The sequence below is a fragment of the Oncorhynchus tshawytscha genome, linkage group LG26 (assembly GCF_018296145.1).
Source record: "Oncorhynchus tshawytscha isolate Ot180627B linkage group LG26, Otsh_v2.0, whole genome shotgun sequence".
Taxonomy (NCBI): Eukaryota; Metazoa; Chordata; class Actinopteri; order Salmoniformes; family Salmonidae; genus Oncorhynchus; species Oncorhynchus tshawytscha.
Window position 1 is genome coordinate 29,505,626 of NC_056454.1, and position 22,970 is coordinate 29,528,595.

At 44.3% G+C, this 22,970-nt stretch overlaps 1 protein-coding gene across 1 annotated transcript in view; it reads left to right on the plus strand.

Moving 5' to 3' along the window:
- The window catches only part of LOC112235859 (ephrin type-A receptor 6-like), a 214,589-nt gene that overhangs the window by 96,607 nt on the left and 95,012 nt on the right, over nucleotides 1–22,970 (plus strand). The gene's annotated exons all lie outside the window — the stretch shown is intronic.

Genomic DNA, 22,970 nt, shown 5'->3' on the forward strand with positions numbered 1-22,970 from the left:
GAGCTTCACGTTCCTTGGTGTCAAATTCACCAACAAACTATCATGGTCCAAACACACTAAGACAGTCGTGAACAGGGCACGACAAAGCCTATTCCCCCTCAGGAGACAAACATTTCAGATCCTCAAAAGGTTCTACAGCTGCACCATCGAGTGTATCCTGACTGGTTGCATCACTGCCTGGTATGGCAACTGCTCGGCCTCTGACCGCAAGGCACTAAAGAGGGTAGTGTGTACGGCCCAGTACATCTCTGGGCCCTGCCATCCAGGACCTCTATATCAAGCGGTGTCAGAGGAAGGCCCTAAAAATTGTCAGACTTCAGCCACCCTAGTCATAGACTGTTCTCTCTGCTTCCCCAGGGCAAGCGGTACCGAAGTGTCTAAGTCTAGGTCCAAAAGATTTCTTAACAGCTTCTAGCCCCAAGCCATTTGACTCCTGACCAGCTAATCAAAGGGCTACCCAGACCCCTCTTTTACGCTGCTGCTACTCTCTGTTTATTATCTATGCATAGTCACTTTAACTTGACCTACTTGTACATATTACCTCAATTACCTCGACTAACTCGACTAACCCCGCACATTGACTCTGTACCGGTACCCCCTGTATATACTCTCACTATTTTTATTTTACTGCTGCTGTTTAATTATTTGTTACTTTTATTTTCAATGTTTTATTTATCAATTTTTTTACTTAACACTTATTTTTCTTAAAACTTAAAGCATTGTTGGTTAAGGGCTTGTAAGTAAGCATTTCACTGTAAGGTCGACACCTGTTGTATTCGGGGCATCTGACAAATACAATTTGATTTGATGAGAGGTCTAAGGACAATGATGAGAATCGTGCAAGCTAACAGGCAGGCCACACACAGGCAAATAAAGGCACAGTACAGCAGTGGGGTGCAGAACGGCATCTCGGATCGCACAGCTCGTCGGTCTTTGTCACAGATGGGCTATTGCAGAAGGTTCCTGCAGCGTCATGCTGATGGCAGTCAGGATCTGGCGTAAACAGCATGAGTCCATGGCCCCGTCCTGCCTGGTGGCAATAGTACAGGCTGGTTAGCTGTGGTGTAATGGTGTGGGGAATGTTTTCTTGACACATGTTAGGTCCCTTGATACCAATTGAGCAAGGTTTCCATGCCCCAAAGAATTCAGGCTGTTTTGAAGGCAAAGGGGGGTCCGACCCGGTACTTGATGTGTGTACCTAATAAACTGTCAACTAACTGTATGTGTGTGTCTTTGCATTGGTATGTGTCATATGCGCAGGAACAGGCTGGTGCCACACACAACCAGGCAGCATGATATTGAGGAAGGGTCTGGAATGCCAGTGTGGTTTAGGGAGATGGAGTGAGGCTGTCAGTCCTGTCTGTGTGGTATGATGAGGTGTCAGATGGAGAGAGAGAGGGAGGGAGAGGGTGATGTCTGCTCTGCTCTATAATTGCTCTGTGGGTGATTGGGACAGACTGGGTTACCAGGGGGAAACCAAAAACTCCCACTGATGACTGACTGACTGGGTGGCTGACTGACTGGGTGGGTGGCTGGTTGGGAGAGTTGATGGCTGACTGACTGGGTGGGTGGGTGGCTGGTTGGGAGAGTTGATGGCTGACTGACTGGGTGGGTGGGTGCCTGGTTGGGAGAGTTGATGGCTGACTGACTGGGTGGGTGGGTGGCTGGTTGGGAGAGTTGATGGCTGACTGACTGGGTGGGTGGGTGGCTGGTTGGGAGAGTTGATGCTGACTGACTGGGTGGGTGGGTGGCTGGTTGGGAGAGTTGATGGCTGACTGACTGGGTGGGTGGGTGGCTGGTTGGGAGAGTTGATGGCTGGTTGGGAGAGTTGATGGCTGGTTGGGAGAGTTGATGGCTGGTTGGGAGAGTTGATGGCTGACTGACTGGGTGGGTGGGTGGCTGGTTGGGAGAGTTGATGGCTGGTTGGGAGAGTTGATGGCTGGTTGGGAGAGTTGATGGCTGGTTGGGAGAGTTGATGGCTGACTGACTGGGTGGGTGGGTGGCTGGTTGGGAGAGTTGATGGCTGGTTGGGAGAGTTGATGGCTGGTTGGGAGAGTTGATGGCTGGTTGGGAGAGTTGATGGCTGACTGACTGGGAGGGTGGGTGGCTGGTTGGGAGAGTTGATGGCTGACTGACTGGGAGGGTGGGTGGCTGGTTGGGAGAGTTGATGGCTGGTTGGGAGAGTTGATGGCTGGTTGGGAGAGTTGATGGCTGACTGACTGGGAGGGTGGGTGGCTGGTTGGGAGAGTTGATGGCTGACTGACTGGGAGGGTGGGTGGCTGGTTGGGAGAGTTGATGGCTGGTTGGGAGAGTTGATGGCTGACTGACTGGGTGGGTGGGTGGCTGGTTGGGAGAGTTGATGGCTGACTGACTGGGTGGGTGGGTGGCTGGTTGGGAGAGTTGATGGCTGACTGACTGGGCTGGTTGGGAGAGTTGATGGCTGGTTGGGAGAGTTGATGGCTGACTGACTGGGTGGGTGGGTGGCTGGTTGGGAGAGTTGATGGCTGGTTGGGAGAGTTGATGGCTGACTGACTGGGAGGGTGGGTGGCTGGTTGGGAGAGTTGATGGCTGACTGACTGGGTGGGTGGGTGGCTGGTTGGGAGAGTTGATGGCTGGGAGGTTTGGCTGACTGACTGGGTGGGTGGGTGGCTGGTTGGGAGAGTTGATGGCTGGTTGGGAGAGTTGATGGCTGACTGACTGGGAGGGTGGGTGGCTGGTTGGGAGAGTTGATGGCTGACTGACTGGGTGGGTGGGTGCCTGGTTGGGAGAGTTGATGGCTGGTTGGGAGAGTTGATGGCTGACTGACTGGGTGGGTGGGTGGCTGGTTGGGAGAGTTGATGGCTGGTTGGGAGAGTTGATGGCTGACTGACTGGGTGGGTGGGTGGCTGGTTGGGAGAGTTGATGGCTGACTGACTGGGTGGGTGGGTGGCTGGTTGGGAGAGTTGATGGCTGACTGACTGGGTGGGTGGGTGGCTGGTTGGGAGAGTTGATGGCTGACTGACTGGGTGGGTGGGTGGCTGGTTGGGAGAGTTGATGGCTGACTGACTGGGTGGGTGGGTGGCTGGTTGGGAGAGTTGATGGCTGACTGACTGGGTGGGTGGGTGGCTGGTTGGGAGAGTTGATGGCTGATTTCACTCACTTTGTTTCTGCTCAGTCTTTCTTCTTTCTTTCTTCATGCTTCTTCCCAGCACTTTAGTTCCTAGTCCTCCTAGATGTTATTTAGATGTGGTGAGACTAAGAGGTGTCTCATCTCTTTTACACACTGGTAGAGTAGAGCTCTGAATGTTGACACTACATCTCGCACTCCCTTCATTTTAAACACACCTCTGGAGTGAAGTTAAACACGAAGACTGGAACCTTAGAGAAATTCCCCTGAACATTTGACCAAATTCATATTCATGAGTTGTCTTGACTCATCTTTATTTACAGTGTTCATCTATTTTCCCATTCATCTGACTGTCTGTCTTTCTGAGCCTGAGGGAGAATTTTTCATAAGCACTTTCATAGGCCCAGAGAATCACATATTGATTGTGTGATTGCGTATGAATGACTGCATAGAGGCTGTTATCACAGCAACAGAGTAGGAGCATGTTTCATATGGAAACCTGTCTCCATGTACGCTGTCTGTCTATTGAGGACTTTGTTTGTAATATCCTTCAGTCACAGTTAGAAACGTTTTTTCCAACTACCCATCATTAGTGCACATAACAGGATTCAATAAAACATATAACCATTTAATTGCCTGCGTTCACGATAAATGTGCAATTCTAGCATTTAAATAGCAGTAGGAGGCAGCAGGGTGATCACTTAAGCTAGTTGCTAATGACTGTGTTGCCTGAGAATGAAATGGCTTTGGCAGAGCGGGTGGGCAGGCAGGCGGCAACACAAGCTGTTTGTGTACAGGGCTAGCCAAGGCCTGCTGTATAATTGCTTCAGCATTGTGTGATCTGGCACCAGGAAAGACCACTCCAGTTTACCTGGCCCAGCACCCATTCATCTCAATGTGCTGCAGGCAGATGGGTATTCAAATGAAGCCTGCATGGTGTGGCTGGAGGGAGGGTGGAGGTGAGGGGGTTTAATGAGGATTGGCTAGAACCAGGACTAATCCTAGCAGTCATGTGTTTATTTTGGTTTATATTCAGGTGTGACCTGGTGTGCTGTAAGAGCCAAGCTTAGCTGAGCAATAGGAACATAACAAAGTATCTGTAGCAATTGAGTGTTGCTGATGCTGAGTGTTTGCAGTGTGTTTCTCCTCAGATCAGATCATTAATGAAGAGATGTGTCCCCATTTGCTCTCATTCTCCTCTAATTACTACTGCCTGATGCTATGCTGCCTGCTAGGCTAATGAAGCATCATCCAACATGATAGAAGTTGGAGCAAACTTTCTCCCAGCTAAGCAATTTCACTCACTTTCCTCTGAGTAAGAAACTGCAATCATTTCACCACGGTGATTATACACCATACTATCAACTATTATGAGGCATCTAGATTTCCTCTTTGCAGGAAAATACTTTCATTAATTCAACGACTAATCATGAATACGACTGTTATTTTATGAGCATGCAGGTTGCTTTACTTTTGGGTGATGACCGGTGCCCGTCCACACTAGTGCATCTGATTTACATACTATTCTCACTGACTGGTATGTCAAAATGCCAATTAAAAATGACTTTATAGTCACAGTAGGTTTATCGACAGTAATCACACAACACATTTGAAATGTGTTGTCATTTTCTATTTCAGCAGCTGGGCAGAACAGCTTTAGAGGCAGCAGCGTGTTAGAGCACGTCAGTAGAGAAGTGTTAATGAAATAACACCGTCCGCTCTCACAGTACAGCAAACACAGTCGCACATACACAAACAGAGCCACACACACAGTCCACGTTCCGTTCCACATTTAGACTCTAAAAATGTCAGTCGGCGACAGTGACACTCACAGCCGTCTCATCTCTAATCTTAAATTTGTCTGTTAAATGGCATATATTATTGTATCATGAAATTCCTTTTCTCTCAACTAAAACAGAGAACACATAGTGGAAGCAAGAACAGAGAGTGAGAGTGTCTGTATAATGAAACATGTTCAATTTGGTTTAAATAATGCAAAAAACACAGTGTTGGAGAAGAAAGTAAAAGTGCAATATGTGCCATGTAAGAAAGCTAACGTTTCAGTTCCTTGCTCAGAACATGAGAACATATGAAAGCTGGTGGTTCCTTTTAACATGATTCTTCAATATTCCCAGGTAAGAAGTTTCTATACCATCTGTATTTCATATACCTTTGACTATTGGATGTTCTAATAGGCACTATAGTATTGCCAGCCTAATCTCGGGAGTTGATAGGCTTGAAGTCATAAACTGCGCTGTGCTTCAAGCATTGCGAAGAGCTGCTGGCAAACGCAGGAAAGTGCTGTTTGAATGAATGCTTATGAGCCTGCTGCTGCCTACCACCGCTCAGTCAGACTGCTCTATCAAATATCAAATCAGAGACTTAATTATAATATAATAAACACACAGAAATACGAGCCTTAGGGCATTAATATGGTCAAATCTGAAAACTATCATTTCGAAAACAAAATGTTTATTCTTTCAGTGAAATACGGAACCATTCCGTATTTTATCTAACGGATGGCATCCATAAGTCTAAATATTGCTGTTAGATTGCACAACCTTCAATGTTATGTCATGATTATATACAATTCTGGCAAATGAATTACGGTCTTTGTTAGGAAGAAATGGTCTTCACACAGTTCGCAATGAGCCCAACCTGCTGCATATACCCTGACTCTGTTGCAAGAGATGTGACACAATTTCCCTAGTTAATATTGCCTGCCAACATGAATTTCTTTTAACGAAATAATGCAGGTTTAAAAATATTTACTTGTGTATTTATTTTAAGGAAGGCATTGATGTTTATGTTTAGGTACATTGGTGCAACGATTGTGCTTTTTTCACGAATGTGCTTTTGTTAAATCATCCCCCGTTTGGGCGAAGTTGAAGTAGGCTGTGATTCAATGATAAAATAACACGCACAGCATTGATTATATGCAACGCAGGACACGCTAGATAAACTAGTAATATCATCAACCATGTGTAGTTAACTAGTGATTATGTTAAGATTGATTGTTTTTTATAAGATACGTTTAATGATAGCTAGCAACTTACCTTGGCTCCTTGCTGCACTCGCGTAACAGGTGGTCAGCCTGCCACGCAGTCTCCTCGTGGAGTGCAATGTAATCGCCATCCAAAAATGCCGATTAACGATTGTTATGGAAACTTGAAATTGGCCCTAATTAATCGCCCATGCCGAATAATCGGTCGACCTCTAGTCTGAATATCAATGACTTGTATATAACAACCTTTAAGCAGCGTGGTCGAAGCTCTTGGAGATCGTCATCAAGGCTTTATTGAAGCTTTGTTCCTCATCTCCTTTCGTTCTGCCAAAACACTGAGCTGTTCTCTGTCCTAATGGTCCTGAGAAATGTTCAACAACACCCTGGCATTCCTCAGACAGCAGCCAGAAACACTCACACTGCTGCGTTCACAGTTGCAAATGTTTCTGCATCTGCTGCTGAATGATGTGCTCTATCACCGGCAGTGCAATCTGTGGCGTGTGTTTTTAAAGATGTGATGCTCTTAAACATACATCTGATTAGTGGTATAACTTATTCATGTGATCGGAGAGTTAAGTAGAATAAAGTGCAGAGAACATGACAGTGTAAAGTGTCATCACAGTTAAGGTGATGGATTGAAACAGTGTTGCAGTAGAGTGAGGGATCTTCTCCAGTGATGAGGCCTGTCATGTTGTCGTTATCTCTGACGTTGTTTGTTGTGTTCTCCTGGCGTGGCTCAGATGTTGTTTATTTCAAAGAGAGGGTTTTTATGCTAATGAGATGTTGAGCAAAGATCCTTTCGTGTGATTTAACACAATGCAAGTGTGCGTGCGTGTGTGTGCGTGCGTGTGTGTGTGTGTGCGTGTGTGTGCGTGTGTGTGTGTGTGTGTGCGTGCGTGTGTGTGCGTGTGTGTACGTGCGTGTGTGTACGTGTGTGTGTGTACGTGTGTGTGTGTGCGTGTGTGTGTGTGTGTGTGTGTGTGTGCGTGTGTGTGTGTGTGTGTGTGTGAGCGTGTGTGTGAGCGTGTGTGTGTGTGTGTGTGTGTGCGTGCGTGATTTAAAGGGGTGTTAAAGCTCTCGATGGGCATCCATCATGTGGAAGGGAAAGTTGAGTCGAGTCACAACAACAATCTTCATAACACCTTATTAAGTATTCATGAACTTTGTTTGTGCCACTAGGAATCCAAGCACACTGCCGCATCACATCCTTCTTCCTGGGAGGTAAATGACATCCCTGTCTCCATGTTAGATAATTAACCAGCAGATAATGAAGGCTTTATGGGAGAGAGGAGAGGGGCTTCTCTGTTCTGCAGCAGTATAGGACTGCAGGAGTAGAGGGCTACCGTAGGAGACCTGAGAAGGACCATACGCTGACTTAAGTTCCTTATCTTGCACGAAAGCATATGCATACACTGTGCTATTGCACTTCAGGATTATATATTTGATTTGAATTCTGACCTTAAAATAATATTGATGATAGCATCCAAGTAATGGTTGTGGCAATTTCCATCTATTCAGTCTGTCGGCCAGAGATCTCTGTCCTGGACATCCTAATCTCAGTCCGCGGTGTGCTTTGTTTGTCCGTGTGCCAGCCCAGGCTATTGTCTCCCTGTCTCTGGCTGGTCGGCCCATAAAAGCCCTGTTTTACTGTCTATCTCTGGCTTTGTTGCGCTGGGTTGTGTGGGTTACTGTCTGAGGATGATTTAGTGTAGAACTGCACTCTCTGTCTCTCTCTCTGCATCTCTGTCTCTCAATTCAATTTCATCTTAAGGACTTTATTGGCATGGGAAACATACAGTTGAAGTCAGAAGTTTACATACATTTAGGTTGGAGTCAATTAAACTTGTTTTTCAACCACTCCACAAATGTCTTGTTAACAAACTACAGTTTTGGCAAGTCTGTTGGGACATCTACTTTTTGCAGGATACAAATAATTTTTACAACAATTGTTTACAGACAGATTATTTCACTTATAATTCACAGTATCACAATTCCAGTGGGTCAGAAGTTGTTTACATACACTAAGTTGACTGTGCCTTTAATCAGCTTAGAACATTCCAGAAAAGGATGTCATGGCTTTAGAAGCTTTTGATAGGCTAAGGAAGAAGCCACTGCTCCAAAACCGCCATTAAAAAAAAGCCAGACTACAGTCGCAGCCGGCTGCGACCGGGAGGTCCATGGGGCGACGCACTGTTGGCTTAACATCGTCCGGGTTAGGCAGGGTTTGGCCAGTAGGGATATCCTTGTCTCATCGTGCACCAGCGACTCCTGTGGCGGGCCGGGCGCAGTGCGCACTAACCAAGGTAGCCAGGTGCACGGTGTTTCCTCCGACACGCTGTGTTAAGAAGCAATGCTGCTTGGTTGGGTTGTGTTTCGAAGGACGCATGGATTTCGACCTTCGTCTCTCCCGAGCCCGTACCGGAGTTGTAGCGATGAGACAAGATAGTAATTACTAACAATTGGATACCACGAAATTGGGGAGAAAAGGGGGGTAATTTTTTTTTGAAAAGCCAGACTACGGTTTGCAACTGCACATGAGGACAAAGATCGTACTTTTTGGAGAAATGTCCTCTGGTCTAATGAAACAAAATAGAACTGTTGTCCATAATGACCATCGTTATGTTTGGTAGAAAAAGGGGGAAGCTTGCAAGCTGAAGAACACCATCCCAACCGTGAAGCACAGGGGTGGCAGCATCATGTTGTGGGGGTGCTTTGCTGCAGGAGGGAGGGACTGGTGCACTTCACACAATTGATGGCATCACGAGGAAAGAAAATTATGTGGGTATATTGAAGCAACAACTCAAGACATCAGTCAGGAAGTTAAAGCTTGGTGGCAAATGGGTCTTCTAAATGGACAATGACCCCAAGCATACTTCCAAAGTTGTGGCAAAATGGCTTAAGGACAACAAAGTCATGCTATTGGAGTGGCCATCACAAAGCTCTGACTTCAATCCTATAGAACATTTGTGGGCAAAACTGAAAGGTGTGTGCGAGCAAGGAGGCCTACAATGTTGACTCAGTTACACCAGCCTCTGTCAGGAGGAATGGGCCAAAATTCACCCAACTTATTGTGGAAAGCTTGTGGAAGGCTACCCGAAACGTTTGACCCAAGTTAAACAATTTAAAGGCAATGCTACCAAATATTAATTGAGTGTATGTAAACTTCTGACCCACTGGGAATGTGATGAAAGAAATAAAAGCATAATTTTCTCTACTATTATTCTGACATTTCACATTCTTAAAGTAAAGCGGTGATCCTAAAACAAGGCATTTTTACTAGGATTGACCTAAGACAGGGAATTTTACTAGGATTAAATATCAGGAATTGTGAAAAACTGAGTTTAAATGTATTTGGCAAAGGTGTATGTAAACATCTGACTTCAACTGTACGTTAACATTGCCAAATCAAGAGAGGTTGATAATAAACAAAAGTTAAATAAACAATAAAAATTAACAGTAAACATTACGCTCATAGAAGTTCCAAAAGAATAAAGACATTACAAATGTCATATTATGTGTATGTATACAGGGTTGTAACGATGTGCAAATAGTTAAAGTACAAAAGAGAAAATAAATTAACATAAATATGGGTTGTATTTATAATGGTGTTTGTTCTTCACTGGTTGTCCTTTTCTTGTGGCAACAGGTCACAAATCTTGCTGCTGTGATGCACACTGTGGTATTTCACCCAGTAGATATGAGAGTTTATCAACATTGGGTTTGTTTTTAAAATTCTTTGTGGGTCTGTGTCATCTGAGGGAAATATGTGTCTCTAATATGGTCATACATTGGGCAGGAGGTTAGGAAGTGCAGCTCAGTTTCCACCTAATTTTGTGGGCAGTTTGCACATAGCCTGTCTTCTCTTGAGAGCCAGGTCTGCCTATGGCGGCCTTTTTCAATAGCAAGGCTATGCTCACTGAGTCTGTACATAGTCAAAGCTTTCCTTAAGTTTGGGTCAGTCACAGTGGTCAGGTATTCTGCCACTGTGTATTCTTTGTTTAGGGCCAAATAGCATTCTAGTTTGCTCAGTTTTGTTGTAAATTCTTTCCAATGTGTCAAGTAATTATCTTTTAGTTTTCTCATGATTTGGTTGGGTCTAATTGTGTTGCTACCCTGGGGCTCTGTGTGGTCTGTTTGTGTTTGTGAACAGAGCCCCAGGACCAGCTTGCTTAGGGGACTCTTCTCCAGGACTCTCTTTCTCTGCCTCTCTCCCTTGGTCTCTCTCTCTCCCTGGGATTCTCTGCTGTAAAAGATGTCTGCTGATAGGTTTACTGCTCTGTTAGTTCATTTGGCCAAAGACTGTTTCTCCCCAGCAATAAACATTTCTCTGCGGAGTAGCGAGCTGCGCTGACCTCTGTAAGGTCCATAAAACCACAGTCGGATCTCCGCCTGCAATAATGTCAATGAGATATTACTCTTGGGGCAGACGTGGCTAACACTGCCTGGACTGTATTGTAGAGACTGGAGTCTCTATATTTCCCTGTCTCTCTCTTTGTGTCTCTCTCTCTACCTCTCACTCCTGTTGTCTCTTTACTGTCTTTTTCTCTGTCCTCCCATCTAACACTCTCCATGTTAGACCATGTTAGACCATAGAGATTCTTGATACAGCACTTCACACTGTAGTACAACCAAAACCCTCAACTCGATTTAAAAATCCGCTTCAGGTGTGTCAGTAACTTCAGGTCTCAGACAAGGTGACTTCACCTGCAAGGCTAAGCTACAGTAGCTATAGCCAGCTTAACCCCACTACTCTCACACACACACACACACAGTAAACATCCTGTGTGTGTTGTGCAGCGAACGGCAGGTCGTGTTGATGCTAAATGTCATGTAGAGATTGAGATCTGGGTTGTAATAGCTGAGATTAGATCAGGAACATCAAGGTGAAGGGGGAGGCACGGGGGAGAAACACGGCTCAGAGAGAGATCTCTCAAATGTCAAGATGTAAACACAACAGACAGAGAGCAGAGGCATGTGAGGAGGGGGGAGAGGGGGAGAGAGAGAAGAGAGGAGAGGACTCAGCCTCATGTAATCGCAGCTGACGTCTCTCACTCACTGTAACACAAATTAACCCTTCTGCTATCTTAATGAAGATATGAGGATCTATGATATCATTTTTCTATGGTATCTGAGAGATAGACTCTGCTGTCTCAGCAGAGCTATATAACACCACTAAGATGGTGAGTAACTCGGGTGTAGCTAGAGAGGATGTTTGTAATCTCTTACAGGATAGAACACATCCCATGGCTGAAGTTTCAAGTGTTAATGTTATGTGCACAAGTACAGTGAAATGCCTTTCTTGCAAGCTCCAAACCCAACAATGCAGTAATCAATATCAATGTAGTACTAACAATTACATAAGATAGAACAAAAACACAAGAAATAAACATTTTAAATAAAAAGAGCCCGTGCAGTTCCAATACCATATTTACAAGGTGCTGGAGTGATACAGGTGTATATGTGTATATATATAGGGGTAAGTTGACGAGGCATCATGATATATGATAAACAGAGTAGCAACAGAGTATATGATAATTGTATGTGAGTGTGTGTGTGTAGAGTCAGTATAAATGTGTGTGCATGTTAAATGTGTGTGTGAGCAAATTAATTGAGTGTGTGTGTGTGCACCGGTACGGGAAGCAGAAGGAACCGTCAATGGTTTCTTCACGACTGCGCGTGTGTGGACCATTTTAAGTCCTTAGTGATGTGGATACAGAGGAACTTGAAGCACTCAACCCGCTCCACTGCAGCCACGTCGATGGGGGCGAACTCGCCACACCGTTTCCTGTAGTCTACCATCAGCTCCTTGGTCTTACTGAAGTTGAGGGAGAGGTTGTTGTCCCGGCACCACACTGCCTGGTCACTGACCTCCTCCCTGCAGACTGTCTCATAGTTGTCGGTGATCAGGCCTACCACCGGTATGTCGTCAGCAAACTTGATGATGGTGTATTGGAGTCGTGCCTGGCTGCAGTCGTGGGTGAACAGGGAGTACAGGAGGTTGTCAGCTACTTCCAGACACAAATGAGAGAACACCTCCCTCTGACCATTTTACTCTCCCTAGCAGAGCTGGTTAGGATGTTTCTATGTTATCCAGAGCGTTGGTGACTGCAACTGTGCTGCTGGCGACAATTGAATTCAGCTTTTTTGCTAACATTTACTGACATCGGCCATATTCAATGGGTGTTGAGTGTTCGTAAATGCATCAGTTATTCTGCTCTCTGGCACTGCTCTCAGAGTAATATTGGTGACGTGTTGATGGGAGTTAGGCATCAGTTGTCTTAATGATGCTGAATGAAATTCGCCGGCAACAAGGAAAGCAGCCTCCGGGTGCAAGTTTTCTGGTTTGTTTATAGCCTCTAACAGTTTTTTAACTGCCAGCTTGTTATTTCTATTGTCCTGAGGTGGAATATACAACAGCTGAAAACTCCCTCGTGAGGTAGAAGGGTCGGGATTTGACCATCAGGTATTCCAACACAGGTGAACAAAGGGTTGATATTTCCACTGCGCTCGAGTCAGCACACCATTTGTTGTTGATGAAGAGGCAAACCTCTACCCCTCTCGCCTTCCCTGACGCCACTGTCCTGTTCTCTCAGTGAATGGAGAATCCAACGATTTGGATAACCATGGGGGGTATCTTATCCGAAAGCGATGTTTCAGAAAAGCAGAGAATATTGCAGTTACGAGAGTCCTGGAGGTCATCAATCTTATTATCAAGTGACTGAAAGGGATTATTGGCCAATAGAATGGAGGGAAGTGGTGTCCGGTTTTCCCTTCACCTTAATCTTGCCAGGACACTCCTCTCTTGCCTCTAACGCTGGCGTCTCCTCTTCAATACCCTAAAAATGGGTCGGAATTACAGAAAAAGCCCAAGGCAGATGAGTCAAAGTCGCATCTCATTCTTGGAGAGATGTTTCCTAATCCCCTCTGCCCTCTGCTCTTGTTCCCTCCCTTTCACAGATCGAACAGGAATGGATGGGTAACCGTACATGTACTGTATCTAGGGAAAGCATGTGAGTTGTTTTGTTATTGTAATGTTAGTACCGTAATTTAAATGGATAACTCTTCTTGGCCCTTCTATGGCCAACATGTGGAAAATGACACTATATAATCAATATAATAATGCACTACATGACCAAAAGTATGTGGACACCTGCTCGTCAAACATCTCATTCCAAGGTCATGGGCATTATAATATGGAGTTGGTCACCCTTTTGCTATAATAACAGCCTCCACTCTTCTGGGAAGGCTTTCCACTAGATGTTGGAAAGATAGCGTGAAGACTTCCCTTCCCTTCATTAAGGGGCCTAGCCCAAACCATGAAACAGACCCAGACCACTATTCCTCCTCCACCAAACGTTACAGTTGGCACTAAGCATTCAGGCACGTAGAGTTCACCTGGTATCCGCCAAACCCAGATTAGTCCGCCAAACCCAGATTAGTCCATCGGACTGCCAGCTGGTGAAGCGTGATTCATCACTCCAATGGCGGCGCTTGGCATTGAGCCTGGTGATCTTAAGCTTGTATGCGGCTGCTTTGTCATGGAAGCCCATTTCATGAAGCTCCCGATGTTCTTGTGCTGTGCAGAAATTTGACGAACTGACTTGTTGAAAATGTGCTAATGTAATGGTACTGTTGTGTAGTAGTAATATAATCTATGTAGAGTGGGATGGGGAATGTGATGGTAATGTTGTGTAGTAGTAATATAGTATATGTAGAGTGGGATGGGGAATGTAATGGTACTGTTGTGTAGTAGTAATATAATCTATGTAGAGTGGGATGGGGAATGTAATGGTACTGTTGTGTAGTAGTAATATAATCTATGTAGAGTGGGATGGGGAATGTAATGGTACTGTTGTGTAGTAGTAATATAATCTATGTAGAGTGGGATGGGGAATGTGATGGTACTGTTGTGTAGTAGTAATATAATCTATGTAGAGTGGGATGGGGAATGTAATGGTACTGTTGTGTAGTAGTAATATAATCTATGTAGAGTGGGATGGGGAATGTGATGGTACTGTTGTGTAGTAGTAATATAATCTATGTAGAGTGGGATGGGGAATGTGATGGTACTGTTGTGTAGTAGTAATATAATCTATGTAGAGTGGGATGGGGAATGTGATGGTACTGTTGTGTAGTAGTAATATAATCTATGTAGAGTGGGATGGGGAATGTAATGGTACTGTTGTGTAGTAGTAATATAATCTATGTAGAGTGGGATGGGGAATGTGATGGTAATGTTGTGTAGTAGTAATATAATATATGGAGAGTGGGATGGGGAATGTGATGGTACTGTTGTGTAGTAGTAATATAATCTATGTAGAGTGGGATGGGGAATGTGATGGTAATGTTGTGTAGTAGGAATATAATCTATGTAGAGTGGGATGGGGAATGTGATGGTACTGTTGTGTAGTAGTAATATAATATATGTAGAGTGGGATGGGGAATGTGATGGTAATGTTGTGTAGTAGTAATATAATCTATGTAGAGTGGGATGGGGAATGTGATGGTACTGTTGTGTAGTAGTAATATAATCTATGTAGAGTGGGATGGGGAATGTGATGGTACTGTTGTGTAGTAGTAATATAATCTATGTAGAGTGGGATGGGGAATGTGATGGTACTGTTGTGTAGTAGTAATATAATCTATGTAGAGTGGGATGGGGAATGTAATGGTACTGTTGTGTAGTAGTAATATAATATATGTAGAGTGGGATGGGGAATGTGATGGCACTGTTGTGTAGTAGTAATATGAATGGCATGTGTACACACAGCTACACACAGATAGTGAGACTAGACCTGTTTTCCCTCTGCCCAGAGAAAAGTAATATGGAGGAAGAGTTTTTCCATCAGGGAAAGTAGATAACTGCTTTTTGTGGAAAAGGATCATTCTCCATATGCAAGTCTACCACATCTCAGCTCCACAATATGTCAATCTTACCACGTTACACACACACACACACACACACACACAATGCTATCCAGATACATCCTACCTCCGTGATAGCTCATCCCCTGCCTGCATCGCTTCACACTTTCTATGATTTCAAGAGCTGAACTATTCTGCAACATTTGTTGATGTGGTTCTGCTAGTAAATGCTGCAGAATTGTGCTCCTCTTGGAATCGCTGCTCTTCGCCGCCACGAGAAGTCCACGAGAGATCCATCGCCCACCGTGCTGAGAGCACAAAGATACAAACACACACCCACAAACACATACACACACACACACAAACACATATAGACAGACATACTCCCACAAACACATACACACACACAAACACATATATACACACTCACACACACACACACACATACTCCCACAAACACACACACACACACAAACACATATAGACAGACACACTCCCACAAACACATATATACACACACATACTCCCACAAACACATATATACACACACACACACATTTAGATAGTCACACTCCCACAAACACATAGACACACACTCGCTGTACATCTGTTCTGGGCTATGCCAGAGCTGTCATGCTGCTCTTGCCAGTTCTGGTCCAGTGGGTGGAGAACCCGGTCGGTCAGTTCATCCAGGGCCCAGAGCCCAGCCTCAGAGGTTCTGTAGGTCTATCTTGGTTGTGTGGTGGTTGTGGTGGATGACTTCCAGAGCTCGTTAACCTTGGGAAGCAGGCCCAGATTCAGCCGAGCCCCTGGGCCCACGTTTTAGGGTATGATCCTCACTTAGAACGCCCCACTCTCTGCCCAATACTGTCCAGCACACACAAACCATGCATGCATACACACACACACATGCATTTGAACACTCTGGCTCTCTACCTTCACCATCTCTCTCTCTTTCTCTGTCTGTCTCTCAGAGTCAGGGCTGATGCAGGGTTTTGTGTTAATTTCTGGTCTGATATAGTCAGTGTTACCACAACAACAACAGAGCCTAGGAAATAGTCTTGCCACGATGGAACAGACGTGATTCATCCATGTTAACTTTCATTTCAAAAGCAGTCATTACTTTGTGGTGATAGCTGTCTTGTATTGTAAACTCAGCAAAAAAAGAAACGTCCCTTTTCCAGGACCCTGTCTTTCAAAGATAATTCGTAAAAATCCAAATAACTTCACAGATCTTCATTGTAAAAGGTTTAACCTTTCTAGGGCAGGCGTTCCGCTAGCGGAACCCCTTGACAACATTCCGCTGAAAAGGCAGCGCGCAAAATTCAAAACTATTTTTTTGAAATATGTAACTTTCCCACATTAACAAGTCCAATACAGCAAATGAAAGATAACCTTCTTGTTAATCTACCCATCATGTCTGATTTCAAAAAGGCTTTACAGCGAAAGCACAACATATGATTATGTTAGGTCAGAGCCAAGTCAAAAAAACACAAAGCCATTTTTCCAGCCAAAGATAGGAGTCACAAAAAGCAGAAATATAGATAAAATAAATCACTAACCTTTGATGATCTTAATCAGATGACACTCATAGGACATCATGTTACACAATACAATACACAATACATACATAATACAATACATAATGTGCATATTTATATCCAAAAATCTCAGTTTACATTGGCGCGTTACGTGCAGTAATGTTTTCATTCCAAAACATCCGGTGATTTTGCAGAAATACTCATAATAAACATTGATAAAAGATATAAGTGTTATTCACAGAATTAAAGATAGACTTCTCCTTAATGCAACCGCTGTGTCAGATTTAAAAAAAAAAAAAAAAAGCATAATCTGAGAACAGCGCTCAGAACCCAAAACAGCCAGAGGAATTGCCGCCATTTTGGAATCAACAAAGTTAGAAACCACACCATAAATATTCACTTACCTTTGATGATCTTCATCAGAAGGCACTCCCAGGAATCCCAGTTCGACAATAAATGACTGATTTGTTCCATAAAGTCCATCATTTATTTCCAAATTGTTGTTAGCGTGTTTAGCCCAGTAATCCATCTTCATGAGGCGCGAGCACTACGTCCAGATGAAAACTCAAAAGGTTCCGTTACAGGTCGTAGAAACAAGTCAAACGATGTATGGAATCAATCTTTAGGATGTTTTTAACATATATCATCAATAAGGTTCCAACCGGAGAATTCCATTGTCTGAAGAAAAGCACTGGAACGAGAGCTAACTCTGACGGGGCCGCGCGTCACGAGCCTGAGACACTCTGCCAGACCCATGACTCATTTAGCTCCCATTCCCCCCTCCTTTATAGCAGAAGCCTGAAACAAGTTTCTGAAGACGGTTGATTTCTAGTGGAAGCCTTAGGAGGTGCAACTCGACCCCATAGACACTGTGTATTCGGTAGGCCAAGCTTTGAAAAACTACAAACCTCAGATTTCCCACTTCCTGGTTGGATCCCTGTTCATCTGCGTGAATGTGCCTTAGGCATAATGAAAGGAGGAATGAGGACTGCAGATGTGGCCAGGGCAATAAATTGCAATGTCCGTATTGTGAGACGCCTAAGACAGCGCTACATGGAGACAGGACAGACAGCTAATCGTCTTCGCAGTGGCAGACCACGTGTAACAACACCTGCACAGGATCAGTACATCCGAACATCACACCTGCGGGACAGGTACAGCATGGCAACAACAACTGCCCGAGTTACACCAGGAACGCACAATCCCTCCATCAGTGTTCAGACTGTCCACAATAGACTGAGAGTGGCTGGACAGAGAGAGGGTTTGTAGACCTGTTGTAAGGCAGGTCCTCACCAGACATCACCGGCAACAACGTCACCTATGGGCACAAACCCACCGTCGCTGGACTAGACAGGGCTGGTAAAAAGTGCTCTTCACTGACTAGTTGCGGTTTTGTCTCACCAGGGGTGATGGTCAGGATTAATTTGGAGGTGGAGGCTCCGTCATGGTCTGGGGCGGTGTGTCACAGCATCATTGGACTGAGCTTGTTGTCATTGCAGGCAATCTCAACACTGTGTGTTACAGGGAAGACATCCTCCTCCCTCATGTGGTATCCTTCCTGCAGGCTCATCCTGACATGACCCTCCAGCATGACAATGCCACCAGCCATACTGCTCATTCTGTGCGTTATTTCCTGCAAGACAGGAATGTCAGTGTTCTGCCATGGCCAACAAAGAGCCCTGATCTCAATCCCATTGCGCACGTCTGGGACCTGTAGGGTGAGGTCTAGGGCCATTCCCCCCCAGAAATGTCTGTGAACTTGCAAGCGCCTTGGTAGAAAAGTGGGTTAACATCTCACAGCAAGAACTGGCAAATCTTGTGCAGTCCATGAGGAGGAGATGCACTGCGGTACTTAATGCAGCTGGTGGCCACACCAGATACTGATTGTTACTTTTGATTTTGACACCCCTTTGTTCAGGGACACATTATTCCATTTATGTTAGTCACATGTCTGTGGAACTTGTTCAGTTTATGTCTCGGTTTTTGAATCTTATGTTCGTACAAATATTTACACATTATGTGGTTAATCAAATACCTATGTTATGCATTTAGCAGTCGTTTCAATTCTGGAGAGCTCATTCTAATGCAGCCGGCTGCCTGATTTTAGTACATGTGTTGTTGTTGTCGTTAATGTTGTTTTATTTTTAGCAGGAGGTCTTGGCCTATGTGTGCATGTGCATGCGTGCGTGTGTGTTCGTGTGTGTGTGTGTCTATTCCCTCAGCTGTTTGAGGGTCAGACAGAAGTGTCATTAGTTGACAGTTTAAAACAGTTCTGCTGGGGGAATAACTGAGTAACAGTGTGTGAATCAAGGCCATGTATAAAGCCATGTACTATCAGAGGTTAATGGCACAGCCAACCTTGGTCCACTGCAGGGGGTGTCACTCATCATATTGATACTGCAGCTATGTCTGTGTTGGTAGAAGGGGCTTCTGCAGTGTGTGTGTGTGTGTGTGTGTGTGTGTGTGTGTGATGTCCTAATTAATCCCATTTGATCTGCGTCGGTGTGGTTTCAGGGCTCCTGTAGGTTAATTTATCAGAAGGAGAAATGGAAAGACTCCATCCACACATACGCGCACGCACACAAACACACACATCAAGGCCTTCAGTACTTCAAGGTGAAGCCCTCAGATGGCTCAGCCTGTGTTACCTTGTTAAATCGATGGGCACTCTGACAACCCCAGAAGTGGAATTCTCCTCTGACTGCGTACCCGGGGATTGTGTGTGTGTGTGTGTGTGTGTGGTACCATCGGTTAAAGGCTGAGAGGGATTTGAAAGGCCATTTGTCCCTGAGGCGTACAGGCTTTAGGATCGGACTGCAGGGAGAGAGGGAGGACAGAGTGTAGGAGAAGAAAGGGAGAGAATAGAGGGAGCTTTTTTCTCATTACTGCTTTCAATGTACTTCATTTTCCTAGTATTTCTGGATATAAATCAGTAGAGATTAATTTCATCAGGTCAACAGATTGTGTTTGCTTGTCTAAGCCATTGTCCATTGACTGTGTAACAAATGTCCTGCCATTTGATGTCATCTTTCTTTCTCTTTTGTGAATTTGCTATATCTGTGTCTGTTATCCTGCCATATAAAGTATAACCATATATCTGTGTCTGTTATCCTGCCATATAAAGTATAACCATATATATGTGTCTGTTATCCTGCCATATACAGTATAACCATATTTCAGTGTCTGTTATCCTGCCATATAAAGTATAACCATATATCTGTGTCTGTTATCCTGCCATATAAAGTATAACCATATATATGTGTCTGTTATCCTGCCATATAAAGTATAACCATATATATGTGTCTGTTATCCTGCCAAATACAGTATAACCATATTTCAGTGTCTGTTATCCTGCCATATACAGTATAACCATATATCTGTGTCTGTTATCCTGCCATATACAGTATAACCATATATATGTGTCTGTTATCCTGCCATATAAAGTATAACCATATATATGTGTCTGTTATCCTGCCAAATACAGTATAACCATATTTCAGTGTCTGTTATCCTGCCAAATACAGTATAACCATATTTCAGTGTCTGTTATCCTGCCATATACAGTATAAACATATTTCAGTGCCTGTTATCCTGCCATATACAGTATAACCATATATCTGTGTCTGTTATCCTGCCATATACAGTATAGCTGTCCATACCCCTGTGTCTGTTATCCTGCCAGTATACAGTATAACCATATCTATTATCTGTGTCTGTTATCCTGCCATATACAGTATAACCATACCCCTGTGTCTGTTATCCTGCCATATACAGTATAACGATATCTGTATCTATTATCCTGCCATATACAGTCGTGGCCAAAGGTTTGGCCAAAGGTTTGAGAATGACACAAATATACATTTTCACAGTCTGGTGCCTCAGTTTGTATGATGGCAATTTGCATATACTTCAGAATGTTATGAAGAGTGATCAGAGGAATTGCAATTAATTGCAAAGTCCCTCTTTGCCATTCAAATGAACTGAATCCCCAAAAACATTTCCACTCCATTTCAGCCCTGCCACAAAAGGACCAGCTGACATGTCAGTGATTCTCTCGTTAACACGTGTGAGTGTTGACAAGGACAAGGCTGGAGATCACTCTGTCATGCTGATTGATTTCAAATAACAGACTGGAAGCTTCAAAAGGAGGGTGGTGCTTGGAATCATTGTTCATCCTCTGTCAGCCATTGTTACCTACAAGGGAACACGTGCCGTCATCATTGCTTTGTACAAAAAGGGCTTCACATGTAAGGATATTGCTGCCAGTAAGATTGCACCTAAATCACCCATTTATCAGATCATCAAGAACTTCAAATGGTTTTTGGGGTTTGGGGTTTTAGGCTGGGTTTCTGTACAGCACTTTGAGATATCAGCTGATGTACGAAGGGCTATATAAATAAATTTGATTTGATTTGATTCAAGGAGAGAGGTTCAATTGTTATGAAGAAGACTTCAGGGCGCCCAAGAAAGTCCAGCAAGCACCAGGACCGTCTCCTAAAGTTGATTCAGCTGTGGGAACGGGGCAGCGCCAGGACCGTCTCCTAAAGTTGATTCAGCTGTGGGAACGGGGCAGCGCCAGGACCGTCTCCTAAAGTTGATTCAGCTGTGGGAACGGGGGGCAGCGATTCAGCAACGGGGACCATCTCCTAAAGTTGATTCAGCTGTGGGAACGGGGCAGGGCCAGGACCGTCTCCTAAAGTTGATTCAGCTGTGGGAACGGGGCAGCGCCAGGACCGTCTCCTAAAGTTGATTCAGCTGTGGGAACGGGGCAGCGCCAGGACCGTCTCCTAAAGTTGATTCAGCTGTGGGATCGGGGCAGCGCCAGGACCGTCTCCTAAAGTTGATTCAGCTGCGGGATCGGGGCAGCGCCAGGACCGTCTCCTAAAGTTGATTCAGCTGCGGGATCGGGGCACCACCAGTACAGAGCTTGCTCAGGCCTGAGTGCATCTGCACCTACAGTGAGGCGAAGACTTTTGTAGGATGGCCTGGTGTCAAGAAGGGCAGTTAAGAAGCCACTTCTATGCAGGAAAAACATCAGGGACAGACTGATATTCTGAAAAAGGTACAGGGATTGGACTGCTGAAGAATGGGGTAAAGTCATTTTCTCTGATGAATTCCCATTACGATTTTTTGGGGCATCCGAAAAAAAAGCTTGTCCGGAGAAGACAAGGTGAGCGCTACCATCAGTCCTGTGTCATGCCAACAGTAAAGCATCCTGAGACCATTCATGTGTGGGGTTGCTTCTCAGCCAAGGGAGTGGGCTCACTCACAATTTTTCCTAAGAACACAGCCATGAATAAAGAATGGAACCAACACATCCTCCGAGAGCAACTTCTCCCAACCATCCAGGAACAGTTTGGTGATGAACAATGCCTTTTCCACCATGATGGAGCACCTTGCCATAAGGCAAAAGTGATAACTAAGTGGCTCGGGAACAAAACATCGATATTTTGGGTCCATGGCCAGGAAACTCCCAGACCTTAATCCCATTGAGAACTTGTGGTCAATCCTCAAGAGGCGGGTGGACAAACAAAACCCCACAAATTCTGACAAACTCCAAGCATTGAATATGCAAGAATGGGCTGCCATCATTCAGGATGTGGCCCAGAATTTAATTGACAGCATGCCAGGGGGATTGCAGAGGTCTTGAAAAAGAAGGGTCAACACTGCAAATATTGACTCTATGCATCAACTTCATGTAATTGTCAATAAAAGCCTTTGACACGTATGAAATGCTTGTAATTATACTTCAGTATTCCATAGTAACATCTGACAAAAGTATCTAAAGACACAGAAGCAGCAAATTTAGTGAAAATTAATATTTGTGTCACTCAACTTTTGGCCATGACTGTACAGTATAACCATATATCTGTGTCTGTTATCCTGCCATATACAGTATAACCATATATCTGTGTCTGTTATCCTGCCATATACAGTATAACCATATATCTGTGTCTGTTATCCTGCCATATACAGTATAACCATATCTCTGTGTCTGTTATCCTGCCATATACAGTATAACCATATATCTGTGTCTGTTATCCTGCCATATACAGTATAACCATATATCTGTGTCTGTTATCCTGCCATATACAGTATAACCATATATCTGTCTCTTATCCTGACATCTACAGTATAACCATATATATGTGTCTGTTATCCTGCCATATACGGTATAACCATATATCTGTGTCTGTTATCCTGCCATATACAGTATAACCATATATCTGTGTCTGTTATCCTGCCATATACAGTATAACCATATATCTGTGTCTTATCCTGACATATATAGTATAACCATATCTCTGTGTCTTATCCTGACATCTACAGTATAACCATATCTCTGTTTCTTATCCTGACATCTGCAGTATAACCATATCTGTTTCTTATCCTGACATCTACAGTATAACCATATCTGTTTCTTATCCTGACATCTACAGTATAACCATATCTG